This window comes from Cricetulus griseus, chromosome 5 (genome assembly GCF_003668045.3).
Source record: "Cricetulus griseus strain 17A/GY chromosome 5, alternate assembly CriGri-PICRH-1.0, whole genome shotgun sequence".
Classification (NCBI taxonomy): Eukaryota; Metazoa; Chordata; class Mammalia; order Rodentia; family Cricetidae; genus Cricetulus; species Cricetulus griseus.
In genome coordinates, this window is record NC_048598.1 from 96,709,777 (window position 1) to 96,736,565 (window position 26,789).

A 26,789-nucleotide genomic window follows, 5' to 3' on the forward strand; every position below is an offset into this window, starting at 1 on the left:
GAAAATCATCGGCTTGAGCAGCCTGGCCTTCATAGGAGGATCTAGTCTAGCTTGGGCTAAGTTACTTAGCTAGAACCTTAGCAAGAAAGCTTAGGTGGCTTTGGGTACATGCACAAGTAAACCAGTGCTCATCAGTGCAAGTGCCTGTACAGTAAGTGAGTGAATGAATGAATGAATAAGTGGAGCTAAGGTTGGAGGGGCCCCTGAGTCTCCTGCCTGCCCCTTCTCACAACTTGTGTCCCTTAGTTGTCAGTGTTGCCCCACCATAATAAAAGCTGTGAAGGTCCCAAGTTTTTACCTGTTCATATATATATATATATATATATATATATATATATTATATATATATATATATATTGTGTGTGTGTGAGAGTGAGAGAGAGAGAGAGAGAGAGAGAGAGAGAGTTAGCTTAGCACACACCCAGCAGGTGGAGAGACAGACAGAGACAGAGACAGAGACAGAGAGGAGAGAGTCAGCTTAGCACACACCCAGCATCCCACACTAGGGAGGAGGAGAGGAGAGGGAGGGAGGAGAGAGAGGGAGAGAGAGGGAGAGAGAGAGAGGGAGAGAGAGGGAGAGAGAGAGAGAGAGAGAGAGAGAGAGAGAGAGAGAGAGAGAGAGAGAGAGGAAAGACACAGCTTATCACACACTCAGCATCCCACACTAGGGAGGTGGAGGCAGGAGGATCAGGAGTTGGAGGCCAGCTTCCGCTACATAGTGAATTTGGGTACAGGACACTGTACTCCCCAAAACAGAGAGGAGTCCTGAGAGGAGGCTCCAGGTGAAGAGCAACTGCTGCTCATGCCGAGGACCCGAGTGTGCCAGCTCACAGCCACCAGTCACCTCGGCGCCACGCGAGCCGACGCCCTCTTCGGGCCTCCGTGAACACTGCATGCATACGCACCGACAAAAATCTTTCCAAAGAGGAAAGGGTTTTCAGTCTGTGGACCGTGAAAGAACGGGCGGAAAGCCGGAGTCCACTGCTCCCCTTAGATGGTCAGCGCCTCCGCATCTGGCAGAGTAGTGCACTTTAACTTGGAAAACACGCGCTGCCCCGACGCGCTCCTCCCGCCGGCCCTCGCGCGCCTCCTCCTAACCAACCCAGAGCCGCGCGCCTCCCGCCCGGCCACACCCTCCCCCACAGCGATTGGCCAGGCTTCTACTCAGGGGCCTACCCTTCACCCCTGACGGGCAGTACGAACAGCCAATAGGAAGAGCGCCCGCCCTCCCCGAGGCCGTTGGAGGAGGGCATGGGCGGGCCGTTGGGGGGGCGGGGCGTGCAGCCTGGTAACCGTTGCCGGGCGCAACGCCCCGCCCCGCGAGGGCTGCGCGAGGCCGAAGCGGGCGGGCGCTAGGTGCGGCGGAGGGCTGGCGGGCGGGCGGCGGGAGCCGGAGGAGGAGCGGCCGGCGCCGCCACCGCCGCCGCCATAGATACTGTAGCCGTGGAGACTGTTACTTGCCAACGCGGAGCGACACGCAGCGGCTGCCGCCGCGGAGCCGCTACCCGAACTCCCCGCCGAACTCCAGGTGAGCGGTGCGGGCCCGGGCAGGGGGCGGTGCGGGCGGGGGACCCCGCTGGGGGGGTCGCGGGGGCGGGCGCTGCGGGACCCAGCGCCCCAACTTTGCAGATGCCAACCTCGCCTACTTGTGATCGCTTCTCTGATTTGGGAGAGCCCTGGGCTGAGGGAACCCGGCTCACACTCTTCAAAGTTTGTAAAGTGTAGCGATCTTTTCTCGGCGTTTGACGCACTAAATCTAACTTTGAGGGGCGGGGACTCCAGAGGACCCCCCGTCTCTTATTTTTAGTCAGAAACGCCTGGAGTGCGGAGGCGCCCCCAAAGTAGCTCCTCACTCTCATTACCCCAAAGCCTGGGATTGGGGGCTCCCCCAAATTTGCTCTTTACTGTCATCACCCAAAATCTGAGTTGGGGGCTGCCGCAGAGCCAGGCATCTCCCCACGTCTGAAGACCCAGGGGCATCGATCGCCTTCCCTTTACACTTGTGAAATCTGGGTACACCGGGACCCCCGCTTCATCCCTGAACTTGACTCCGAGGGTAGCCTCTGTTTGCTCCCTAAGTTCCGAGCGCTCGGTTTCCTCCTGACTCAAACACACTGGATTTGGGGGCACCGATCCCCCCGCACCCCTTTCTTGTGCCTTGACCAAAATAGTCAGTGCGCTTGTCCTGGAAAGGGTTCCTCCCCGTTCGCGCTCTATTGTTCACCCCAAAGTTCCCCGGCGCCCCAGGTCCTCGGACCCCCTCCCCCGCCGCGTGAAACCCCGCAGCACTGCATTTGGGGGTGTCCCGGGGCCCGCGGTCCTTTCCCACGCCGCCCCGGGAAGCTCACGCGCACCCGCAGCTCCCTCCTTCGCCGCCGGGATCCGCAATCCCGAAAACTTTGGCGAAGGAAACCCTCGTGTGGGCGGTTTGCAGAAGGAGCCGGGAGGCCGGGGGAGTGCGTGCGCACCGGTGCGTGTGGACCCCACCCGAGCACACGCACGCTCGCACACCCCAAAATACCCGAGTCTCTCGTCGCCCCTCCCCGAGGCCGCGTTCGCAGCCGGGATTCGCCAGGGCAGCGGTTGTTCCCTCGCTCCCCCACCCCCAGGCATTCCGGGCTTTGCTCGCCGCTTTACACCGGAATCTGGTTCCGCCGGGGAAAATCCTACTATGATTGGGTGTTAGACAACTTTATTAGCATGCGTTACTTGTGCACAATATGGCCTCTGACCTTTCCATGCACGTCTGTGTTCTGATCATACCCCACCCCCACTCACCCCTCTTACTCCCGCCCTCTCCTGATGACACCTCTGTTTCCGTCCAGCCCCTCTTCTACTTTTTGCCTTTCTTTTTTCCCTTGTAGAGAGTGAGTTCAGTTGGGGTTGCTCTCAGAAGCGCGGGGGTGGGGGGTGGGGGGCCTGACAGGTGGCCACCACCCCAAGGACAGTGGCCCCTCCCTCCCCGGCACCCGCGTCACTGCCTGTAGGTCCTCGGGCATCAGATGATTATGGTCAAGTGATTCACTTTTCTGTTTAACTTTTTATATGCATTTATTTATTGTGTGTGACTGACTACACACGTGCGCACAAACACGTGGGTCCCGGGACCTTGGGTCAGCAGGCTTGGCGCCAAGAGCCCTTACCTGCTGAGCCACCTCCCGGCTGGCTGTGGAATGGGCTTTAATTTAAGGTGAAGTAAAAATACTTCCAGGGAGATCATGGTGTTTAATAATAAAATAATGACACGGAACTTTTTAAAACCTTTTCTGTCTGTCTTTTTAACCTTTATGGCCAGCCTGTGGAGGGTGCTTGTTTGATAGGAGGGTCTTGACTGAGCCTAGAGGCTGTCCCTGCACTTCCTCCCTGTCGGGTTCAAGGACTGGAACAGACTGGAAAATCCAGCCAGGTGTAGCCACTGGCGCCCTCCCATTAAAGAAGTGAGAGCTCCGGCCTCCGGGAAAGGAATCTAAGGCTCCTACCACCAGGCCACCATGTCCTTCACACTTACCAGTTAGGAGCCAAGGAGCGGATTTTAGATACTTTTTTGACTCAGTGATGGTTTTTCAACCCAATACAATGTTCTACTGCCTGTCTTGTGGGTTCCTGAGGACCCAGAGCCCCAGGGCCACAACAGGGCTGTGAATTACGTCACCACACTCAGCCTTTAAAATACAGTTCATAATTCTCTTACTGCATGAAGGGTCCATGGTGCCTTAAATTGCATTAGTAGGGATATCTTTTTTTTTTTTTTGGTTTTTTCGAGACAGGGTTTCTCTGTGTAGCTTTGGAGCCTAGGCTGGCCTTGAACTCACTAAGATCCACCTGCCTCTGCCTCCTGAGTGCTGGGATTAAAGGCGTGTGCCACCAATGCCCGGCAGTAGTGGTATCTTTTAAATCTTTATTATTTCAGTGTGTGAGCGTCACCTATGGTGTGTACATGTAGAACTCAGGGGACAAGTTATAGGAATTGGAATTGGCCCTTCACGTGGGTCTTGGGTTTCAAACAAAGGTTATCAGGCTTGGCAGCAAGCCCCCTTCCAGTCCCATTGGTGATATAAATATTCACATATGTTAATCAGCATACACTAATATATTCATATATTAATTAGTTCATCTATAAACTGATGATTGCTTGGCTTGTTAAATCCTTAGCTAGAAGGAATTATGTTTTTGTTTTCTTTATTTCCTTGTTTGCCTACTTACTTACTGAGGTGCTAGACTTTGCACATGCTAGGCAAGCATTCTGCTGCCACCCAGGCTTCCCAGCCCCAGTTCTTTTTATTTTACTGTATTTTTTTGAGGCAGGGTCTCACTGTGTAGACCAGGCTGTCCTGGAACTTGCTATGTACACCAGGTTGGCTTCTAATTTACAGAAATCTGCTTGCCTCTGCCTCCAGAGTGCTGTGACTAAAGGTGTGTGCCCCCCCCCCAACGTTTTACTGGAGTTTGAGTGCTGTGTGGGACTCCCCAGCCCACCTATGTCCAGATTAGTGTGGATGGATGGCTGCTCCTTTGTACATTGTTCTTCATACTTGAGGTGGCCAAGTCCAGCTCCCCATGGCCCCCCAAGTCCATTCTCCCCACTTTACTGTTTCCATAGTGAGCAGCAGCTGGGCAGTCAGATTGTGAAGCCCTCTAGCTGACCTAGGGGCCATCAGCAGCTTCCTTAGCACCCTGTCCCTCCAGGAGCCATTTGTCTCCATACTGGAAATGACAGCGTTTAACATTCTGCTGTCCCCTCTGGGCTTCTGTCCAGTGCCCCATGCACTGTGTGTTCACATTTCAGTTTATTTTACAGTGCTAGGGATGGATTCAGGACCTTGAATATGCCAGTCAAGTGCTCACCACTGAGTATGACCCCAGCTACAAAAAAAAGGCCACTGGAGTTTAAACCTCACCACCAATGTTGACTGTCCTCCCTCTGACCCTCCCCCCCCACTTCAGGCATCATGGTGACCATGAGTTTGCTGGGTGGCCCGCTGGGCAGGGCAGCTTTGACATCTGAGATCACCAACTTTCAGATGCCAACACTGTGATGTCTGGAAGGGAGCCATTGGAAGGCAAGCTGGCCGGGCCTTCATGCCAGGACTTGAACTCAGCCCCCAGGACCAGGCACCAAGCCCTGTACAGCTCAGCTCTTTCTTACAGCCACATTCCTGTTGTATGAGGTGTGGACCTGGCAGGTTCTGCCACCCTGCCCAGTACCCTGGCAACTCTGGCTTCTTTTTTTGGGCACTTGTGAATCCTGTGATTTCCTGCCAAGATGGCCGACTGGCTCCTAATTCCCTATGGACCCAGGGATGGCTGCTGCTGGGGATGTGAATCCCAAGAGCTCACTGATTAACTTGAGGAATATTATACAGCCGTTTAAAATGTGTAAAGTGGAGCTGGAGAGCTGGCTGTCAGTTAAAAGCACTTGCTGGTCTAGTAGAGGACCCCAGTTTGGTTCCCACTCCCACACACAGCCCTCTGCAGCTCCAGCTCCAGAGGATCTGATACATTCTTCTGACCTCCACAGGCGCCAGACATGCATGCCATGAGCTGATGCATGCAAGCCAAAAGTCCATACACATAAAGTTATAAAATTAAAAAATTGGCTCAGTGGATAGAGCAAATTCCTGGCATACACAAAGCCTTGAGTTCTGTCCCCTGCACCTAGAAGAACAGAAACTAGGTGTGTAGAGCAGGCCTATCAACCAGCACTGGGGTGGCAGAGGAAGAAAGATCAGGGGTTCAAGGTCATCTTTGGTTACCTAATGAGCTCAAGGCCAGCCTGGGCTACATGAGACCACCCCAGGTAATGAAGGTCAGATTCACAGGGTCAGGAAGTGCAAAGGTCTTGGGGTGGAGTGCTGTGTGGGATCCTCCGGTACACTCAGGGTAGAGCAAGGCAGCTGGCTATTACCTGGTGACTGGAGGGAGGTGAAGTAGGGGGTGGAGCCATGGAGATGGGCTGGCAAGTGTGAGGTGGAGGTGTTGAGCTGTTTCCAGGAACGGCTGCCTGCATCAGTAGCTCGGTGGCTCATGAGATGCCAGTCGCCATCCCCACTAGCTGAACCCTCAGGGTGCAGAAGGTATTCTGCCTAGAGGGCCAGGATGAGTGGGAAAGTAGCCAGAGCTTCAGCAAATCTCGAATGGCAGCAGCTGACGGGGAGTAGGACATGGTCATGCTTTCACAAAACTTCCAGAGGGTCTTAGCCTAAGAGGGGTTGTTAACAATGATTCTTGGCTCAAAGCCTGCTGGTTATTTGTAAATTGGGCGGGGGGTGGGGAGTGGGGTGGGGAGTAAGGCTGTGGTAGGCCAGGTTGGCCTCAGACTTGCTGTGTAGCCAAGGATGAACTTCAACTCCTCACCATTATTCTGTCCTCACCTACTGAGTGCTGGGGTGACAGTCATATGCCACCATACCCATTTAGACAAAGCTGGGGGTGGAACCAGGGCTCTTGGGTAATAAGCACTCTACACACTAAACCTTTGACTCAAAATCTCATGTATCAAGCAGTAACAGACATGGGCATCTGTGACACAGTGTGGCCCTTCAGCTTGAGCTGTGTCTCCCAGACCCTTCCCCGTCTCTGTGTCTTGATGGGCTGGAGTCCTCTGGGGTCAGAGCTTCTGGTAACTGCACTGGAGGCTGCAGCTGCAGTGGGAGAGGTGACAAGGACTGAGGTGTCTGTCCCAAAGTGCTCTTCAGGGCCTGGGTGCTCACCACAGTGTCCCAGTCCTTCAGGAAGGACAGTGCCCTTCCTGAAATGTATGGCTTCAGGACCAGCAGAGCCTGGCAATTGAGTGACCTCAGGGATATGGAGGGGGTGGGGTGGGAGCCAGCAGGGGCCATGCAGCCAGCTATGTGCTCAGGACACTGAGGGGACGGCAGTGAAGTAGGGAGTTAGGTGGGGCATACCCAGGACAAGGGGTGGGTATATAAGTCAGAGGTCAGGCTTCAGTGGTGTATGTTGATGTGAAGTTCAAGACTGGAAGGACAGTGAGAGGGAAACACAGGAGCCAATGATGCTGACTCACGGCTGGCCTGTGTCATTGAGACACACCGCCCAGCCACATGAAGAACATCCGTCCCCTTCTGCCCTGCTAAAAGCTCTGCAGGTATTCAACACCAACTCCCAGCCCCTGGTACCACTGTCCCTGCTCCTGTCTCTGTGGATCCAAGGGCATTAGGACATCCTGTGGGTGGGCTTCCATGTCTGGCTCATTTTAAATGAGCCATTGTGTCCCCCATAGTCCCTCTTGGCTGGTGGGATGGCTGATCTTGTCAACTCGACTGCAGCTGGAGTTAACTACAACCTGAGCAGCTGAACACACCTGTGAGGGTTTTTTTTGTTTTGTTTTGTTTTTTAATCTGGGCCCACACCTTGAGGTGGCTTCTCTCATGAAGGAAGTGGAAGGATGCTTGTGGGCTCACCTGCACTGGCGATGGCAAGTTTATCTACCCTGATTTCTGTCGTTACAACCCAACATGGACTAAAGCCTAGAAGCTCCAGGGCCTCCCTGGCCTCCAGCACTGGAAGGGACTGCAGAGATGTCTGGTCTCAGGGACCCAAGAACCACTGCGGCCACATCAGGAGACAGCACAGTTAGACTACTTGGACCACAGCCTGTGAGCTACTCTAAGAAAGCTCATGAACATGTGTGTTCATTTTGTCAGCTCTGTTCCTTAGAGAAACCTGGAAAATCAGCCAGATCAAGTATCAGAGTTTCTTCATTTTCATGGATGAGTAATATTCCAGTGTGTGGATGGACTACATGGTGCCTGTTCATCCACCTACCCACCCACGGGCTGCCACTGTTTCCATCAGGACACTGAGTCACGTGGACCGAGGCCTCTGGGCAGAGGAAGCTCAGTAGAGGCAGAGGAGGAAGTCACTTCCCGGATTGAACACCAAGAAGACGGGAAAGATCAAAGCGGAGAAATCTAATAAGAGGAAGAGGCTGTGACCCAGAAAGATGGGCGGCTTGGCTCAATGTGGAAGTCACAGGCATCAGGCTCAGCGTCGCCCTGCTGTCTTGTTCCCTGCAAACCGTTTATCCCTGAGAAACATCGCGCTGCCCAGAATACATTCTGTCCAAGAGGTAGTCTATGGGCTAGGTTCCGGGAAGAAGTTTCTATCCGTCTGTGTCACCGCCAGTCTTTCTCACCTCTGGGAGGCCACATAAAAACACACTGGAACCTTAGGTTCTTAGGACGGTAAAGGAGTGGCCATGCTTCTGATTTGAACACCCCCCTCCACACGCACAGTTTTCTTTCTTTTTTAAGAACAATTTAACTGTGCATTGGTGTGAAGGTATGAGGTCCCCTGGAACAGGAGTTTCAGACAGTTGTGAGCTGCCCTGCGGGTGCTGGGAATTGAACCGGGGTCCCCTGGAAGAGCAGCCAGCCTTAACCGCTGAGCCATCTCTCCAACCCTCCTTTCCCCCCCACTTTTCTAGAAGACTCCTTCAGGCCTTCCTTTTCTGTCCAGTGTTCTAGAGCCAGTGTCCACTCAGCAAATATTTGTGGGCCCAGTCAGCCACCATCTGAGGTCCTTAAATCGACGGCCCATGTTTCAGGGTGTGGAAAGCTCAGCGGAGAAGGCGCTGGGGAGGCGAGCGCCCGGCCTGTGCTCCAGGAGTGCGTGTGTGAGCCTAAAGTGCCTGCAGGAGCTTGTGTCTACTCAAGCACGCTCCTTCCTCACATGGGCCAAACATGGCGCCGCCCGAACCCGAAACTCCAGTCTGGAAAAGAGTCTCCTTCCGCTCAGCTTGCGACTTCCACTTCCGTCTGTCTGGCCCGCTGGAAACCTATCCTTCCGCGGAGGTCTGCGATGGGGTGGGGTGGGGCGGGGCGGGGTGGGGCGTCTCCCACCCTGGGGCAGGGGATCGAACCCGGGGGACCAGGCTTGTGGCCTGGTCCTTTATTGCTGCGCCCTGAGGGGCTCACCTGCACGCTCCGAGTTGAGTTCTTTGTGTAGAAAGTCTTAGTGCGCAAGTGCAGAGGGCTGAGCATATGGTGTAGGGTATTAAGTGCTTGGTTCTGTTTGGCCGATGGCAGTGCCCAGATTCTGCTCTTGGTCTAGTTTGGAAGTTTCCAGAGATTTCGTTGTGTTTTATATTGAATGTGGGCCAAATGCAGACCTTCAGAAGACAGCAGTGCCGCCGTCCGTCTGTCCATGCGTCCCACCATCTGTCCATCCCTAAACCGGAGACTTCCTGTTAACTTCGAGGAAAAGGAAGTTGGGAGGAAACTCCCAAGTGTTGCGATTTTATTTCTTTATTTTTTTCCATTTATTGAGATTATAATACCTTATTACATTTTTAAATTTTATTTTGGTGCCTGTGTGTGTGTGGAAGTTGGAGGACAGCTCGTGGAAGTCCGGTCTGTCTTTCCATTGTGTGGGTCCCAGGGCCAGAGGAACTCATGTCGGCAGGCTTGGCAGCAGGTGCCTTTACCCCTGAGCCCTCTGGCGGGTCTGTGAGAGTTGCAGGGTCATCTTGGAAGCTGGTCCTGACCCAGGCAGTGTCCTGGGAGGAAGTAACCACTGGGTTGGAGAGAGCTGTGTAAAGTTCTTTCACTTTGCTACCAGATCTTACCCCTAGCTGTGTACTGCACTCTCCCTCAGCAACTCAGCTAGGCACACAGAGCTCAATCACCTCCCTCCCTCCCTCCCTGCCCCCACCTGTGTGTGTGTGTGTGTGTGTGTGTGTGTGTGTGTGTCTTTCTTGTCCCTGCAGAGCAACATGCCCATTGTGAAAGAAAAATATATACTGGATGTTACTATCAGTGCCCTGGAAGGGGGTGGAGTTGCTTGGAGGACCTGGTCTTGGCTGCTGCTGTTCTGCAAAGATCAAACCCCAGGCATCCAGCTGCCTAGCAAGTGCTCACTCTTGAGTCATAGGATGTCATGTAGCCTAAGGCTGACTACCAGCTCTGCTGCTGAGGATGACCCTGAATTCTCTGCTTCCATCTCCCAAGTGCTAGGTGTGTACCACCTAGCCCATGTAATGGGGTGCTAGGGATAGAACCCAGGTCACATAACATGTTAGCATGTTTTCTATCCATGGGCCATAGCCTCTGAAACTCAAATTACACACCAATTAAGGAGATGGCTTGAGTTTAGTGCAGAAGTTGAGTAACCCCCCTAGAACTCCCCAGGGAAGGTCTGAGGACATAGTCAGGGGTGGAGCACCCCCCATCCCCTAGTGAGGGTCTGGAGACATGGCTCAGCAAGGTGCCCACCTAGCATGTGAGGCCTGGGTTCTGTCTAAACACAACCAAATAAACAAGCAAGAAACTCCAGCAAGTTCAAAGATAGCAAAATATTGCTGATTGTTTGCCAGTGCTGCATGATAAATATTTCTGCAGCCTGCTGTTGTGTAACCAGGCCCTCAGAGCAGCTGTGCCGTGTGGATCCTGGCATCTTGCTGGTCTGGCTTCTTAAGGTCCTCCATGACCATTAGCGATGTTCTTGGGTCTGAATGAGTACTACAGCTGTGCACTGAGCCTGACTTTGTGACCTTCTGCCTCTTAAGCTGCTCATGAGAATGGAAGAGTTTGTCTCCCACCACCCCCAACCCCACCCCCAACAGTGTCTCACTAGGTTGCTCCCTAAAAATGGCTTTGCATCATCTTGGCTTAAGGTCAGAGAGTTCAAAATTATCCTTACTCTTCCAAAGTTAAAGTCATAAGACCTAAAGGTCTAAGGCGTGGCTACGGTAGGATGTTTGGTCTTAGGCCTGGATGTCTTATCTAAATAACTGGAGACTTGGTCTAAGGTGTGGCTACTCTTAACCCTCAAAGTCAGATAATGAGAGATTTAATCTACTGAATGTTTGGAAAATTAAGGAAGTAAGTCTATTTGTTCCTTGTATCTTGATAAAGAAGTCTCTTGTCTTTTCCCTCTTTTTGGTTGGGGTATATAGAATGTTGAAGAATAAACTTGGGTGTTTAGTATACACTGAATTGCCCTCCTGACTCTATTCTGTACCTCTATCTTTACCTGCTGTCTCTCAAACCACACTCCCCTCTTTGGTACGAACTGGGCAAATCCGATGGGAGCCCCCCAAAGACAGGTTCCTACAGATAGCTCCTCAACGTGGGGCACAAGCAAAGAAAGGTTAATACAGACTGAAGCCCCCCAAAGACAGGTTCCTACAGTGTATGGGACATGGCCACCACTGCTGCTGGGGTTTTCTCAGTTGTAGCTAAAAGCAGTGTGTGTGGAGGCACAGCCAGGAAGATGTGCCAATAAAACTTTATTTGTAGATGCTGAACTGTGAGTTCCCTTTTATTTGAATTTGTCACAAAATGTTTTGATTTTTGATGACTTCCAACCACTTGAAAGAAAGTAGCTGGCAGATGATGCAAAAACAAACAGCTGGTGGCCAGGTTTGTATAGCAGGCCATGGCTCCATGGTGACCGTCCAGTGTGGTGGGTCAGAACCTCAGCATTCATGGTCTCCCCTAACTAGTGAGCCACATCCCAGGAAGCTTCACCCCTTTCCCCTTCCCCTTCCCTACAGGGTCCCATGTACTCCATGCTGGCTTCAAGGTCCCTCTGTAACTGAGGCTTCTGCCTCCAAGCACTGGGATGATTGGTGTGGGCCACCGTGGTTAAGTGGTGCTGGGGATGAACTCAGTAGTTCATGTGTGCTAGACGAGCACTCTGCCCACTAATGTCCCCCAGCCTAACGTTCCTGCTTTATGCACAGCTCAGTGGCTTTGGATATAGTCACATTGTGTAACTGTTACTGCTATTCCAAGACATTTTGTCACTCCCAAAGAAGCCCCATCTCCTGAACAGCCCTCTCTGTCCATCACCCCGTGAATCCATTTCCTGTCTCTGGGTTTCCGTGTTCTGGTCATGTCACCAAGCCCCATACCCTGTGGCCTTTGGTGTCTGGGTCTTCCTCTAAGCTAATGTTCTTAAGGTCAGAGATATGATGGGCATCCATGGCTAAGCTAACACTGCCTTTCTTTTTTTGCATGAAAAGAAGGAGCCTCTGGCAGTCCTCAGCAGTCCGCATTCCTGGGCTTTGTCCTTGCTGCCTAGGTTTCCGCTGTGCAGACGTGCCCCCCCCTGGATTAGAGGGACATTGTGGCACCAGAAGGATGCGGCTGGTTCTGGGGCTTCTTACCTTCAACCACCTCCTCCTCCTGCCCTGCTGTACCCTGCAGGTGAGGTGGCTCCAAAGTTGTTCTTGCCTGAGGCTATACCTCTACCTAAGAAATCAAGGCTACAGCTGCCACCTCCATGCCCCCCCCACATGCATACTTTTCCTTTCATGGCCTCTCAGCCCAGTGGACTCGTAGGCTTCTGCATGTTCCAGAATGCCAGGTAACAGGTCTGATGAAAACTTGTGCCATTCCCAGCAGCACACACACACTCGGATGCCATCCTGTATCCTAAAGCCACCAGAAAAGGTTCAAGAGCCCTCCCTGAGCCATGCCTCACTGTGTCAGGTCCACCCCACCCACTCACAGTCCCCTTGTGCCTGCTGCAGCCGCATTCCTCACTAGGAACTGCACCCATGCTCCCCTGCCAGGCTGGTTCTGCGGGCACAAGTCTGTGCTTGTTGCCTTGAGTATACCAGGGCTAGAGGAGCAGCTAGGCTTTCTGTCCCTCAGTCCCTGGTGGGGTGGGTGACTTGTCACTCAGTACACTCACCACCAAAGCAGGGGCCCTGCTCCTGTCAGTGCAGTCTACATGCAGCCTGTAGACACTCAGCTCATAGTGTCCTGCCCTGCCGAGTGGAGGGCTCTTTACTGCTTACTATTCTGGGTGGTTTCTGTTGTAGTTTGCCTTCTCTTTAGACAAACAGTTGGAAACAGAATTTCAAGAAACAAGTCTAGTGTCAGCTTTCCTCTCATTTCAAAATTCAATTGCTATTTTTTTGAAAATGCATTCATTCTGAGGCACTAATCTCAAGTATTTTCTTCTGCCTCCCCCATAAATATTCCAGAAACTTTTAGAATCTTCCAGAAACTTGTAGAATCCTCCAGAAACTACCAGTTTTAATCCCCCACCACTGGCACTACAGTGGGAAGGTTCACTGCAGCTTGGCCCAGAAAGGCTGCAAACCCTGGCCTGTCTTTTTTTGGGTTCCACATTGTGCAATGCCCACCTCCACTCTCTGCTCCCCATTCACCCCTCAGGCTGGGCTATTTATGGGCCTTGCCTAAGCAAGTGTTTGGCAGCATAAGTGGCCTTTCTAAAACAGGCCAGCTGCCCCCCTCCTGCAGGGGACCTCCCAGCAAGGCCTCTTGCACTTGTTTGGTCCCCAAGTTCATTTTGACTATGAGTTTTCGTGCCAGGTTGCCTCTTGATCACAGGCAATGCCACGGGTGCCTTCACCAAGGAAAACAGCCACCCTGCACTGGGGACGATTCTCAGCACTTAGTCCACAAATGGAAATAAAAATCTATATAACATAAAGTTAACCTTTAAATTTTTTATTGCCTGTATTTATTTCTCTGTGTGCACACATGTGTGCAGAAGTCAAAGGGTAACTTGCAGGAATTCGTTCTTTCCCACCATGTGGGTCCAGGAGTTGAACTCCGACCCTCAGGCTTAGCCGAAAGCCCTTTATCTCTGGAGCCAGCTTGCTGGTCCTTTTCCTGTTTTGTTCTGTGACAGTGTCTTACTATATGATCCTCCTGCCTCTCCTGCTTTCAGGTGCCAAAGTGACAGGCATGCATCGCCACCGAACTTCTGTCTACCTCCTCTTTACATGAAACTACTGTGCACTCAAATTACTTAATTTTCGAGAGACATTTGAAATACAATCAGGCAATTAACACTAAATTGACAAGCTCGCTAATGTTTTGTGCTGTGATGATTTTACTGTGAGCGTAATTACCCGCATTAAAACACATGGACGCCGTTGCTTCCATTTAAGTTCGTGATTAATTACTTCACCTTCATTCAGCAAGCGCAGCCTTAGTCAGCTGTGCCCTGTTGGGTTCTGTGAGACGTGCACCACCCCATCATGAGGCAAAATGTTTGTGCTGGGCCTCATGGCACAGGCCTTCCAGGCAGCCAATGGGAGTTTGAGGCAGGAGGATTGACAGTTAAAAACCACTCAGTCTCAGTAGTTTGGTTAGATGCTGTCATGATAAAAAGTGAAAAGCCTGAGGGTGTGGTCAGGGATGTAGCCCCTGTCTGGAGCCCCTGAGTGAGGGGCTAGGGGTGTGGTCAGGGATGGAGCCCCATCTAGAATCCCTGAGTGAGGGGCTGGGGGCGTGGGGGGGGTAGGGCATACCTAGAATCCCCAGTAAGGGACTGGGAGCGTGGTTGTGGGTGGAGCCCCCACCTAGCATACTCAAAAGCTCTTTATTTAGCCTCCACTAATTCATAAATTTTTTTGTTGGTTTTTCCAGACAGGGTCTCTCTATGTAACCCTGGCTGTCCTGGAACTCACTTTGTAAACCAGGCTGGCCTCGAACTCAGAGAGATTCTCATGCCCCCTGCCTTTTGAGTGCTGGTGTTAAAGGCATGCCCCACCACTCCTGGGGCCCATATACACTTTCTTCAAAACAGATTTGTTGCAGCCAGCAAAGTGTCTCAGTGGTTAAGGGTGCTTGCCACCAATCCTGATGGTTCAGCCTCAGTACCCACATGGTGGAAAATTGTTCATATGTGCACTGTGACATGGAAACACACACATGCATACACAAAGCGTAATACAAAAAAAAACAAAACAAAACAAAGCACCACCAGACTTACTGAAGTATAATTTAGACCACAAAGTATAACCATTTGAAATATATTGCTCATTACACTTTTGTATATTCCCAAGGTTATGCAATCATCACCTCTAACCAGAATATTCCATGATTTCCTAGGAAACTCCATGCCTGTGAGCTGCACCTTCACACTTCCATCTATCCAGCCCCAGCACCTACTTTCTGTCTTTAGAGCAGCCTTTTGTGGAGCCCCACACTGTGTGTGTCTGATCTGTGACTGGTCCTCTCACTGAGTGCAGTGGCCTTGGGGTTGCTGCATGTTGCTGCTGTGTATGTTAGCTTCTTGCTATTCATGGCTGAGTAATATTTCAAATGGGCATGGAGCATGCTGGGTGCCCATTCATCCTTCTCCCAGGGTTGGCTGAGGGTGGAACTATGTGTTCTGTCTCCCTTGTGTTCTTCTGGCTCTGGCATAGATGGGACCTTGCAGAGCACCATACAGTGCAAGCTGTCCTTCAGGAAAGGGGTTCCCTCTAAGGACACAGCCATTCCAGCAGTCCTGCTGCTCGGCCCTCTGCACTGAGAGCGGCTGCTTTGAGCCTGATGCTGGGTGAGAAAATGCTGAAGGATTCTGTGTGGATGATTAACTGTACAAATATTCACTGGACAGCCAAGGCCTTCGAGGGCTGGCTGCCGACCCTTTATCGTGATGGTTTGTTTTTAAAATGGCAACGTGACCCCTGGTAAGGGGAGGGACATGATGCAGTGGATGACTGGTTCCAGCACTGGGGACTGAAATCAGATTCCAATGGTGTCACCAACACGACACATTCACTGGGCACCTGCTCTATGCCGAGTCCACACCCACAGGCAGACTCTGTGCTGTGGTCATGTGGTCACCGTGTTCCATGTGCTCCAGCCACCCAAACTAGTAAAAAAGTTGAGAGGACAGGAGTTGAGACACTGGCCCTGGTCACTTAGCTGAAATGAAGATCAGGAGATCTGGAGCTCTGCATCCTCTGGCCCCTGGTCCAGCTTCCTGTGGCCCTGGTTTTCTTCATTCCCTCCCTACATCTTCATCTCCTCTTGTCATTTCCAACTGTAGTACCATTGGCCGGGAGGAGCACTCTCCTTCTGGGTCCTCTGCTTCATTCTCCTGGGGACATTCTCACAAGAAGCAAACCCTGGGCTCTTCCTTAAGTTCGACCTCTAGTCCGGCTTGTACCCAAGTTCCAGACTAGGTGTCCATCATTCCATCTCTCTATCCCTCTAGTGTCTGGCTTATTTCCCCACAATCTCCATCTAATGCACATCAGACCTCAGAGTCCCAGGGATCAGAGTGTGGCCGCCGCCAGGGTCCTGTGAGTTCTGGACCAGCCAGTGTTCTCCACATGGCAGCTGCTGACTTCTAAATGTGTGTCACAAGTGTCCTGAGATACACCGTCTAGTGGCTTCTTACTATACCCACGGGGGGTGGGGGAGAGAGGAGAGAGAGAGAGAGAGAGAGAGAGAGAGAGAGAGAGAGAGAGAGAGAGAGAGATTCCACGGGGCACATGTGTGTCCTCTTCATCTCCTCCCCCATCTCCTCCTCCATCTCCTCCCCCATCTCCTCCCCCATCTCCTCCATCTCCTCCTCCATCTCCTGTCTGCCATCTATTTTTGGCACAGCATGTTTGTCATCTGACCTTCCGTGACCTTGGTGTCACCTGCCTCCTCCCTCTTGAGTATCACAAGTTCAGGGATGGTCTGCTCTTTTCCTACCAGGTTTCTTAGAACTTGGAGCATCAAATGGCGAGTATCTCTTGAGTGAATGTGTAGCCAGTGGCTGAGCCCCAGGCTCTTCCAGTGCAGTGTGCTGTGGGTGGCCTTAGGGGCTCTGGGCATGTGGGATAGAAAGTGAGAGCAAGATGACAGACTGCTGGGGGAGTCGCCTGTCTTGTGCGCCAGGTCTGTCCCCATGTCGTCCCACAGTGACCCCTGTCTCGCATGTTCACCCCCCCTTCACTGCTGACCTTGTCATGAGCAATTGACATCATTGCTGGTGATGCTGCTGTGTTGGCTTGTTGTCCATGACAACCCTTGTGTTGACACAAAGCCCACACAGGCCATTAGGAGGTGGCAGGAGGACGGGCAGCCAACAGACAGGCCAGAGTGAGCACGAAGCCAATCACACTTCAGTTACAGTGTTATCATTCTGTGTGGTGCTGAGAACGGAGCCCAGGGCACTGCATGCCAGGCAAGTGCTCAACCCTGAGCTGTGTCCCCAGCACTGTGTTGTTAGTATTGGAGACGGATTCTCTTCACAGCCCTGGCTGTCCTGGAACTCACTCTGTAGACCAAGCCGGCCTCAAACTCACAGAGATCAGCCTGCCTCTGCCTCCTTAGAGCTGGGATTAGTTATGTGATACCATGCCTGGCTGTATAAAACCTTACATATGAAATTTACATGGTTAGTGAAAGCCAATGCAGTGGGCATGGTGGTGCCCGCCTTTAATTCCAGCACTCGGGAGGCAGAGGCAGCCTGTGAGTTCAAGGCCAGCCTGGTCTACAGAGCGAGTGCCAGGACAGGCTCCAAAGCTACACAGAGAAACCCTGTCTCAAAAAAACAAAAAACAAAAAAAAAAAGCATTTTCCAATTAGATTTCAAAGAATCCCCATGTATCTCTTTCTGCCTTTCCAGAGTACTCAGAACATTTTATCCCTTTCCCAAAATTATCCTGAGCTCCTCTTTGGGAGTTGACTTAATACAGAGCTAGGAATGGAGTTGCCAAAAACAGAACAAGTTAGACCTGAGCCCATCCTAGAGGCCTGCTTGTCCTGGGGGAAGGCAGGGCCAGGGAGACGCCTGTCTTCAGATCTGCATGTAATCAGTTTCTTTAAAAATATATTTATCTTGATCATAGTCACCCCAACTCCTCCCAGATTCATACCCCCCCCCAACTCAGTGTCGTCTTTTGTGCTGCCCATGTATTCCTGGGTGTGGGCCTGGCCACTGGGGCATACTGGGCTTACTGGTGGCCACATTCCTTAGGAAGCTGCTGCTCCCTCCCCCAGTGGCCATCAACTGTCCTTAGCTCCTCAGTCAGGGGTGTGGTCATGAGCCCCTCTCCCTCGTACTGCAAGGTTGACTGAGTTCCTGAGTGCTGGGGTCCTGTCCTGTCGACACCAGTTTGCTCTGGTTCTGCCTGACCTCGGGCTTTCACTGTCTTCTGGTAGTCCCTGGAGGGGTGTGGCGTAGATGTCTCCCTGGCTGAGCACTCCTCTGTCTTGTTCTCTGCACTTTGGCCAGCTGTGCATTTCTGTGTTGACCACTGTCTACTGCACAGAGACACTTCTCCGATGAGGTGAGCACTGTACTCATCTCTGGGCTCACATCCAAAAAGAGGAGACTATTTCATTGTGGTGCAGGTCGATGATAGAAGTAGGCTTGCTCATGGGGCCTGTAGGCACCCAGCCAGGAGTCTGGCCAGGTTTATCAGGCACATCAGGCACGAGTTTATCAGGTACGAGTTGGTAAACTTTAAGGCCTTAAAGCAAATCAGAGAGCAGTTGGTCGACCTTGTAACCCTGTGCCACTACTGCACCCATGGTTGGTGTAAGGACTCAGGCATCATGCTGGCCCTCCCCTGTCACTTGGTAGAATGCACTCAGACAGCACCCTGGTCAGCCCAGGGTTCCATGGTTGCGTAGTCTCCACGTAGGTGCAAAGGATCCCTTTAAAAGAAACCCCGCCCACTTAACTCTGTCTTTCTTAGTCAGCTCTTTCCCGCTCTTTCTCACTGTTCCCCTGGAGCAGTCTCCCTCTTTTCTTCTGTCCTCTCTCTGTCTCTCTTTACTTTTCTCTTTCGTTCCCCCCTGCTTCCCTTTCTAATAAAACTTCTCACTTAAGCTCTGCCTGCCTGGCATGTTTGTCCCCTGCCTTGGTCACCCCTGCCTGCCACGGAATGTGACAAGGTTCCCACGCGCTTTTTCGTGACAGGTGGTCTACATCTTACTGACTGCCAGTGTTATCACTGCTCCGTGTGCCCCACTGTCCTCTTCTGTCTCCTTCCATCAGGTTGTCAGCCCTGGGGAGCTGCTTACAGTGCAAGTCACACCCCATCACCCCTACTGTCACCCTCAGCAAAAGGCACAACCCCTGTCTGAGTTGACCTGTGGTGACATTCTGGTCCAGTTGGCTCTGCTTAGTAGCCACAATCCTGCCCCAGGCCCTTTGCTGTGATGGACCGTCCACCAGGAACACCCTTCCCCTCAGCTGGATGGCTCCACCCTAGCCCTGCTGTCCAGGAAGGCAGCAGGCCTTTGAGAACTGAATCCTAGCAAGCCCAGCCCACTACATCCAAGCCAGATGCCTTCCCCTCTGCCACTTAAACTGCCTGACAGACACTTTATAGTCGTCTACCTCAATGTCCGCACCCCTCAGGCACTGCACTGCACCACACCACACACAGATGAGATGGTCCTTTCAGAGAGGTTCTTGTGTGGATCACAAGGTCATGCAGACATTCAGGCTGCATTTATTATTTTTGTTGCTTTAATTATTCATGTATGCATGTACATGGATGTCACAGTTCCTGTGTGGTGGTCAGAGGACAACTTGGAGGAGTTGGTTCTCTTCTTCCACCATGTGTGTCCTTCCAGTCAAACTCAGGTCCTGGGGGGGGGGGCAGCAAGCACCTTCACCCTCTGAGCCACCTCGTTGCCCCCAGCTCCTGCTTTTGGTTGATGCCTGAGAACAATACATCTGCATTGGTCCTCCTGTGGGATGAGAAGTTTAGGGACCTTACCACTGCACCTGCAAAGCCTCCTTCCCAACACAGAGCAGCAGCTGTGTCCCCAGAGCCGCAGGGGCACCATTGCCACCCAGTGCCTGCTGCGCATGTCACTGAGCAGCTCAGCCCAGGTCTTTGGAGGGACAACCATTCCTTCACAGATATTCATCTCCCAGGTGGTAGCTTAAAATTACAACATTTCTGCACAGTGACCCTGTCTGCACCAGGAGCCACGGGGACACTTAATTGACCCATGTGTGTGCTTGAGTTAGTGTTGGCCCAAGAGGCTGGGGTCTCATGCTTGCTGTCTGACTGAAATGGTTTCAGGGGCTGCAGAGATGGCTCATGGGTAAAGACCTAAAAGACCCAAGTTGGATCCCAAAGACCCATTAGTGGAAGGAGAGCACAGACTCGCACAAGTTCTTTGAGCTGCATGTGCAGAGTGGATGCGTCAACAGGGAAAAAACAGGAGATGGCTTCAGAGCCTTGGTCCTGTCCCTGAGGACAAGTTCACTGGGCTTAGTGTGTGCATGGGACACGAGGCAGCGCTGTCCCTCACAAGGGCCTTCAAGGCCATGCCCTTGAGCCTCCTGCCCAGTGGGGCCTCTGAAGTCACCCAACTCCTCCTAGCAACATTGCCTTTCTCTGGGAGGGTAGACGGTGGAGTGACAGTCCCCACCGGTGGTGGCGTCCCTCCCCTGGGGCGGGGCCACCTTGAGCAGGGGTGCTGAGTGGCGTCCCCTGGGGCGGGGCCATATTGAGCAGGGGTGCTGAGTGGCGTCCCCTGGGGCGGGGCCACCTTGAGCAGGGGTGCTGAGTGGTGTCCCCTGGGGCGGGGCCATCTTGAGCAGGGGTGCTGAGTGGCGTCCCCTGGGGCGGGGCCACCTTGAGCAGGGGTGCTGAGTGGCTCCTCCCACGCTTGTGGTTCGCGAGGAATTCTTGTTGGGCAGCTGCTCCGATCTTACACTTTTCTCAACTAGCTTAACCCTTGGTTCTTTGCCCAGAGAACAGTTGTGTGTGATTTGCTGTCTGAGGGTAAACCCACCCCATCTTTCTCCCCAGCCCAGTGCTAGGAAGGGTGGCAGCCCGTCTGTCCCAGGATTCCTTGGAGCTGCCTTGGTCGGGTTCCTGGGCTTCTGGTCTTAGAACAGATCTGGTGAGCTGTCGGCCTTTCCCAGTTACTATAGAGAAGAAATTATTTGTCTTGCTGTTCAGGCTCTGAAAATAATAGATTACATATTTGGAAGGGCTTTCTTTTTTATTTATTTATTTTTTTATTTTAGATCTGGTTAACGTGAGATAGAGAAGTTGCCCCGGGGATGACATTGTTTGGTTTGGGAAGTATTCTCTTGGTTGCCGGGCAACGGGCGCTTGGAAACGGGAGTGGACTGCGTCGCCCCTGGCAACTGTTGTTACTCAGCAAACAATGAGGGCTGGGCACGCGGCGCCAGAAGCCTGCCCGGTTCCCATCCAGCATCTGCATGTGTTTTTTTCTGATTAGATGATGGGGGTTTGGGAAGCGGCAGGTAGCAGGCATCTGATGTCCCTGGGCGCACTCGAGTTGTTGCTCTGCCCGCTGACTCTGATTTAAGTTTTTGGTAGAATTTTAAAGAAAACCTAATTCCCGGTGTTTCTAGAGCCACTATCAGGGCCACCCTGGTGGCAGACAAGGTGAATCCCACTCAGGACTGCTTGGTGTTGGAATTCGAACCCAGAGCTCCTGGTCCCGGTGCTGACATCCCGCCTAATCCTGGGAGGCCAGGGTGACCCCACAGGACATGCTGAGATGCTGGGGGCAGCCTCGCTAACAGGTGCTCCTCAAAGGCCACTTTCCAGCCCTAGCTGGATCAGGATCAGACCCGTGACCCTCCCACTCTTCGCTGTGGCTGGAGATGGGGACTATTTACCCTGGCTGGTTGCTGAGGTAAACATTCGCCCTCATCCGAGCAGAGGCTCTGCTGGGCTGGCAGATACATCTGCCTCCCTCCTCCAGCCACCCTGCCCCCCTTGTGAGGGGAGGGCTATAAATCGATACTGCAGAGCAGGGGTGGTTCGTGGGGAATTCACCTGGGTTACAGGTGCTTCCACAGTGTCCCTGCCTGCAACTAACTCCCCCCTACAACTCCCCTTTCAAAAGATACCCGTTTGATGGATGAATGGGGGCCGTCCCCAACCTTTTATGCAAGTGACTCAGCTCCTGTGTTGGGACATTTAAAAGCGTTACAAGTTTCTCAACTTTCAGGGTTGCTCTCACCACTGAATGTGACAATGCCCTATTAAAAAAAAAGGAAGCAAGCTCCTTGGATGAAAAACAGAAGGGCAAGCCAGCAATTCCACGTCATATGTCATATACCATGGTTAAGATCTAGTGGGATGGGCACGGTGGCACTTACCAGTCACCCCAGCACTTGGGAGGTGGAGTGAAGACAGAGCATTTGGAGTTCACACCCAGCCTCGCTTACCTCATGGGTTTAGAACCAGCCTTGGCATTGTAAGACTCTGTCTTAAACAGGAACAGCCAAACAAAACATCATCATCATTATTATTGATTTTTTTTTTACATTTTTTATTTATAGTGACTGTATGTGTATGTGTATATACCTGGACATGCCACAGCTCACTTGTGCGGGCCAGGGGGCCACTTTTGACAGTTGGTTCCCTCCTTCCACCATGAAGGTCCCAGGGATCAAACTCAGGTCGTCAGGTTTGGGGGCAAATGCTGAGCCTTCTACTGAGCCTAACTGATTTTTGTTTTTGAATTTCCTGTGAAAATGCATGCTCCTTACGAGTCAAGCTTTGCCACTTGGGGTAGATACTGGGTTGCAAAGTGTATCCGAGTGTCAGTGTGATTTAAGGACCTTTCAATCAGAGCACCTCCAGGTGGGAGTCCCTGCATGGGCCTCAGTAGTTGCTCTACTTTAATGCGAGTGTGGGGAGGCAGGGTACGCCTGGGGTGGAGGGAGCCCAGAGAGCCAGTCCCCCATCACTGGCACAGTCACATGATCAGAGAGGGCCCCAGTGAGCTGGAAGTGCCACTTGGGCCAGCCAAGACCTCGTCACTGGGTAGGCATGACCCTCCCCACTGTCACCAGTGTCATACCCCAAAGATGCTGAGTTAAGAACACGCATGAGCTCTGGTCACCACCCACAGGCAGAAGGGACCGCGATGGTGCCTCCTGCTTCACCTTCTCCTTGGCTCTGCACCAGCAGAGTGCAGTGTTCAAGAGTAAGGGACAATGGGACCAGGGCAGAAGCATGAGGGATGGGAACCAGGTGAGCAGGAGTGGTGATGCCAGGTGGCAGCAGGCGGTTAGCTGGCCCTAGGAAGGCAAGGCCAGGTTTTAGGGCTCATGACTACAAGCTGTGGAGTGGCCTGGTTGGGCTGAGCAAGCTGAGCTCTGGGGCCCCATCTTTGCCTTGAAGGAGGGACAGTGCAATGGGAAGGGACATAGGAGAACAGTGAGGAGTGACCATGCTTGGCCTATGGCTGTCAGCAGGCACTTCTGTCCCCGGGGACCCATGAAGGTCATGGTGGGAGCAGAGGGCTGCTTGCACTCATCCAAGCATGGCGTTCCACGCCTCACAAGCCCGTGTTGCTCTGAGAAAACCTCTCCTAGGTGCCAGGATGGGGTGCCCTGGCCAGCTGGGCCCCTGTAACCATTCATTCAGCTAACTCATGGTTCCTGTAACATGGGCTGACTTAGAGAGCTTCCCTTTTTGTTTTGTTTGTTTAAGATAAAACAAATTCTGTTCTCTGTGTGTGTTTGTGTGAGTGTCTATGCATCATGCATGCCTGTTGCCCATGGAGGTCAGAAGGAGGCACTGGATCCCCTGGAACCGGTGTTACAGATGGTTGTGAGCCACCATGTGGGTGCTGAGAACTGAGCCGGGTCCTCTGCAAAAGTAGCCAGTGTTTTTGAGCCAGGGTCTGACTCTGCCACCCTGGCTAGCCTGAGACTCATTATGTAGCCCCAGATGGCCTTAAACTCACAATCCTTGCAGGAATAATCCTGTCTCAGCCTTCCAGGTGTTGAGATGACAGATAGGAACCACCACATCCCAAATTTGGGCTTTTGTTCTTCCCAAGGTGACCTGGGGAAGCCTGTAGCCCAGGCTAGCCCTGAATGGAGGCCCTCTTTGTCTCATCTCTTGAGTCCTAGGATGACTGGTGCACCTCTAGAAACTCAAAGGCTCCCTGTTTTCTTTCAGGACAGGGTGGCAGCAGGAACCAGAGCTGGCTCCACCAGTCCTGCCTCGTGTCCCTCAGGTGCTTGCAGTGGCAGCAACAGGTTATCACTTCTGCATATAAGGCTTTGCTCAGTCTGGCCCCATCCTGCTCACCATGGCCACTGGCTATCCCCACCCCACCCCCACTTTCACCTTGGCTCTTGACCTCTGACCCTCCCACAGACAGGGTCCAGTTGCAGCTCTCCACCCCCACCCCCACCCAGGCTTGGGGCAGATTCCTTAGGCTACTGCATTCCATGTCTCTCAGAGGCCATCATCTGGTAATGTGCGTTTTGTTGAGAGGGTTTCTCACTATGTAGCCCATGCGGGTTTTAAATGGCAGTCCTCCTGCCTCAGCTTCCCCAGTGCTGGTATGACAGGTGTACACCACCACACCTGGCACTTAGGACTGCCATGTCTAGTCCTGGGCAGGCCTGTCCTTCACCACTCCTGGCTGGCTCTCCATCTCCTGAGTTCCCATAGATAAAGGGAGCTGGCAGGTTAAGAGGGGAAAAGGGCATGGTCATCCCACAGAGATGGAGGTAGAGACTTAAGGACAGGATGGAGTGAAGGCAACAGGACTGAGTCACCAGCCAGCATGGGAGAAGAGTCCCCTTTGGGTGGTGGCACTGAGGGCAGAGGTCTGGCAGGTAGCCAGCCCAGCCATTGGTACCCTGAGTAATGTGTGCAGTGAAAGTCAGGCTTATCCAGCTAACCTACCCAGTGTCCAGCTCAACAGAGAGATGTCTGCAGGGTCGAAATGGCCATGTTCTGGGAGTGACTCAGCCATGGGAGGTGGGGAGCTTGCGTTGAGCATGTCTGTGTGACACTCCTACCCCAGCCCCGTCACCAACATGGTGGGCTCAGGGCACCCTGACCCAGGGGTGAGTTTACATTCCCCAGGTTGACACAAAAACATGGCTCTCCACTCAGACAGGGTAAGAGTTTATTTTGAAGCCAAATTTGAGTGACCGTGGACCAAGAACACTCAAGGTCCATGTTCGAGTGTGGGAGCCATTTGAGAACGTTTTGTAGTGGCAGAGCAAAGAGAACCGCAGCTGAGGATGTTCCACATAGACTGATGGAGGCCTGAGGGGCAGCCACGGCACAGTGGGGAGGTGGGGCTGTGGGCCCCTGATGCGCTTAATGACTCAGCCTTTGGGTTGGTGGGGATTGGGTTCTGTTATTGATACAGCCCAGAAGTTTTCTAGTCTAGATGTTGGGTCTGATACAGAGAGGCAAGAAATGGCTACTTAGGAGGCTAAGACTAGCCCAAGATAAACTGTAATTAGACCAGTACCAACCTTCACAATCATTGCAATTTGAATGTCACTCAGCCTCTGCAGGCACAGTCCTTCCCAAGGCTCCTCCCTCACGTCAGAAACATACACACATGCATGCATGCATGCATGCATACATACATACATACATACATACATACATACATACATACATACATACACTCATATACATACATACGTGTGTGTGTGTGTGTGTGTGTGTGTGTGTGTATAGCTGGGTTTTTTGAGACAGGGTTTTCTGTGTAGCCCTGATTGTCCTGGAACTCACTTTGTAGACCAGACTGGCCTGGAACTCACAGAGTTTGCCTGCCTCTGCCACCCAAGTGCTGGGATCAAAGGTGTGTGCCACCACTGCCTGGCTTGTTTGTTGTTATGTGTGTGCCACAGCATACATGCCAAAGGCCAGCCTGCAGCTGTCAGTGAACCGTGAAGATTGGACTTGGGTTGTCAGGTTTGGTGGCAAGTGCCTTGACTCACTGAGCCCTCTCATACATAGACTGGAAAAAGAACGGACTCTGAAGGTTCACAGGGAGAAATAGTTGCCACTTCCAACTGGAAACCCCGCTGGTGTCAAGGACAAAACAGCTGTGGCTCAGTGGTCAGCTCCATCCCCAACACCTCATAAGCCGGGTATGGAGATGGAAGTCACACACCTAGCATCACAGTCCTGAAGGAGTGGAGGCTGGAGGGATCAGGAGTTCAGGGTCAGCCTCAGCACTCAGTGAGTTCAAGGCTCCTGGAGACCAAGTCTCAAAATCTAGAAATAAAAACAGGAGTGGAGTCAGACACCCCAAAAGCTCAACAGAAGGGAAGATCATGGGATGCCTGAGACGGTCATTGGCCAGGGTGCTCCAGTTCTCAGACCTGTCTCCTCTCCCTCCCTCCCTCAGTGTGTGGGTCTCCATGTGGGTTTGGCCTTTGGCTTCAGAGGGTAATGACTAGGAAATACTGAGTCTTTTTGGCCTCCCTGGGTGGCCCTGACCCTGGAAGTCCCACCTGGGATGGTTCTGTCCCTGACGGACCCTAGCCTTTCTTGGGGACACCTGTGACTATCACACAATGTGAGCCTGGTGTGAGCACTGCTCCGCACATCCATTCAGGGATGTGGGGGACAGAATTCAGGAAAGAGTCTAGGCTCACAGTGAAGAAGGAGACACACTTTCTCACAAAAAGGGACCAGGTGTAGCCACCAAGGCCACCTCCCCAAATGCCAGCGTCCCTTCAGCCCAGGCTGAGCAGGGCAGCCTCCTCCTCCCCCCACCCAACGGTTGCCATTGCCCAGTCTCACACCTGGGCCACCTGCTCCTGAGACGTCAGGCCATAAGGAACCAGGGGACTTGACATCAGGAACACTTCTGTCTGTGTTCAGCAAACCTGTGTGGGAACTGAAGTCTGGGCCCATCTAGCTGGATCTGTCCCCTGTTGCTCAGAGTAGGGGTGCAAGTTGCATTCTTGGTAGGTAGGACCTCAGGTGTCATCCATCCAGATGCCACCAAGACATATACTAAGACCAACCGAGGCCTGCCTCCCCCAAAGCAAAACTTAACCACCAGGCTCCATCCCTGTGACTCCAGGTGACAAGATGTGACAGGGCCACAGCTTCCCTGGTCAGGTGGACAGAGGGGTAGGGATAGAAGAGAGAAAGAGAGAGAGGGGGGAGGGATAGAGAGAGAGGGAGGGAGAGAGGAGATTTCTTAAGGTCACAGTGAGTCAGGGCAGCCAGGAACCCAGCCCAGAAATGGCTTGCAGCCTCCCGCCCTTCCTTGCCTGCCCACTGGTTGCTAGGCAACCGGAGAGTTTTCCTGTAAACA

General features: G+C 52.6%; 1 protein-coding gene across 3 annotated transcripts in view; it reads left to right on the forward strand.

The window, feature by feature from the left end:
* The first annotated feature begins 1,412 nt into the window (after positions 1-1,412).
* Rfx2 (regulatory factor X2) overlaps positions 1,413-26,789 on the forward strand; it is a 59,386-nt gene continuing 34,009 nt past the window's right edge. For all 3 annotated transcript variants that reach the window (XM_027416810.2, XM_027416811.2, XM_035445350.1), the window contains exon 1: positions 1,413-1,528. The gene's annotated coding sequence lies outside the window, so the exon portion shown is untranslated. The remainder of the gene's footprint in view (positions 1,529-26,789) is intronic.